Source organism: Furipterus horrens, unplaced genomic scaffold (assembly GCF_987537825.1).
Source record: "Furipterus horrens unplaced genomic scaffold, mFurHor1.1.pri manual_scaffold_6, whole genome shotgun sequence".
In the NCBI taxonomy this organism is placed as follows: domain Eukaryota; kingdom Metazoa; phylum Chordata; class Mammalia; order Chiroptera; family Furipteridae; genus Furipterus; species Furipterus horrens.
This window is the reverse complement of record NW_028327176.1, coordinates 75,369,246-75,371,459: the sequence shown is the minus strand read 5'-3', so window position 1 is coordinate 75,371,459 and position 2,214 is coordinate 75,369,246. Positions and strand designations below refer to the sequence as shown.

General features: G+C 49.2%; 1 pseudogene; it reads left to right on the top strand.

Annotated features, from left to right (window-relative positions):
- Positions 1–392: 392 nt before the first annotated feature.
- Positions 393–1,896, top strand: LOC150006537 (RNA-binding protein FUS pseudogene; annotated as a pseudogene).
- Positions 1,897–2,214: the final 318 nt, after the last annotated feature.

The window sequence follows — 2,214 nt, the reverse complement described above, 5'->3', positions numbered from 1 at the left end:
AACTTCTGAAGGGCCCTGCAAAACCCTAAATTTACACTTTTCTATTTATTTAAAAATATGGTTAACATGTATTTTTGTTTTTTCTGCCTCTCTCTTTTTCTTTTTTTAATAATTTATTTGTTTATTTATTTATTTGTAGAGAGAGGGGAAAGGAGAAAGAGAGGGAGAGAAACATCACTGTGTGGTTGCCTCTCACTCGCACCCCCAACTGGGGACCTGACGTGCAACCTAGTGATGTGCCCTGACTGGGAATTGAACCAGCGATACTTGGCTCACAGGCCAACACTCAATCCACTGAGCCACAGCAGCCAGGGCCTCTCTTTTTCTTAAGGGAACCAATATTTTCTTCTGCGCCTGGGGCCTCAACTGACCTTAATCTGCCTCTGGTCAACATGGTCTCAAGTGACTATATCAAATAAGTAACCCAAAGCTATGGGGCCTATCCCACCTAGCCTGGACAAGGCTATTTCAGCAAGCAATTAGCCTTATGGACAGCAGAGTTCTGATGGCCCTAGCAAGTCAGGGGACATTTCAAGCTATGACCAGAGCATGCATGGTTCTTATGAACAGACCCAGAGAACAGGCTATGGCACTCAGTCAGCTCCCCGAGAACATAGCTCCACTGGTGGCCATGACGGTGGCCAGAGTTCTCAGTTGTCTTATGGGCAGTGTCTTGCCCTAGCTATGGCCAGCAGCCAGCTCCTAGCAGCACCTGAAGGAGTGATGGTAGCAGTTCTCATAGCAGCAACTAGGGGCAGCCTCAGAACAAGGTCCGTGGTCAGCAGCCTGGCTGTGGTGGACAGCAGGCTAGCTATGACCAGCAGCAAAGCTCCTATAATCCTGCTCGGGGCTATGGTTGGCAGAACCAGTACAACAGTAGCAGTGGAGGTGTCAGAGGGGGTGGTGAAGGTACCTGTGGCCAAGCTCAGTCTCCCATGAGTGGTGGCAGCAGAGGCAATTAGGACCACAGTGGTGGCGGTGGCGCTGACTGTGGGGGAGGCCAGCAGGATCATGGCGGAGAGGCCTGAGTGGCAGTGGTGGCTTTGAACATAGAGGTCGTAGAGGCAGAGGCAGAATGGGTGGACGTGATCAAGGTGACTTCAATAAGTTTGGTAGCCCTTAGGACCAAGGATCACATCATGACTCTGAATGGAGTAACTCAGACAACATCATCTTCGTGCAAGACCTGCGGTAGAATGTTCCCATTGAGTCTGTGGCTGATTACTTCAAGCAGATGGTATTATTAAGACAACTAAGGAAACAGGACAGCCCATGATTAATCTGTACACAGATAGGGCAATGGGCAAGCTGATGGGAGAGGCAATGGTATCATTTGATGACCTAGCTTCTGCTCAAGCAACTACTGACTGGTTTGATGGTAAAGAATATTCTGGCAATCCTATCAGTGTCTTATTTGCTACTTGGAGAGCAGATTACAATCAGGGTGGTGGCAATGGTCACGGTGGCTGAGTGTGAGGGGGACTCATGGGCCATGGAGGCTGTGCAGGTGGTGGAAGTGGTGGCATGGCCAAGAAGGGATCCTTCAGGGAGGTGGTGGCAGTGGAGGACAGCAGCAAGCCAGGGAACGGAAGTGTCCTCATCTTACATGTGAGAACATGAACTTCTCTTGAAGGAATAAGTGCAACCAGTGTACGACCCTTAAACCAGATGGCCTGGGAGGGGGACCAGGAGACTCTCCCATGGGGAGTGGCTGTGGAGATGATCATCATGGTGGCAGAGGAGGCAATGATCCCCCGGGAAGGCTACTGAGGCCAAGGCGGGGACCATGGGGGCTTTTCAGGGGCTGGAGTGTTACGGACAGAGCTGGCTCTGTGGACTGCCAAGGTGGACTCCAGGGGTAACCACAGAAAGGATCGCAGGGAGAGGCCCTATTAACCTTCCTCCTGAGGTTCTGGAGCAGCTCCCTTCTATGCCCAGTGTTACCCTCATTATTTTATAACCTTCCAACATCTGATCACCCATGTTTTTGTGTGTGTGTGTGTGTGTCAAACTATCTAACTGTAACCATATCTCTGGTTCCCATTAAAAAAACCATCATTTTAGTGAAAAAAAAAAGAAAGGTGGGGGTGGACAATCATGTTCACCAAATGGAATGGGTCTTCAGTTAAGCAATACCGAGGGAATGGCTTTAGGCCAAGGCAGATTAAAAGATTAAACAAGTTTTACGAATTGAATGTTAACTACTTTATCAGT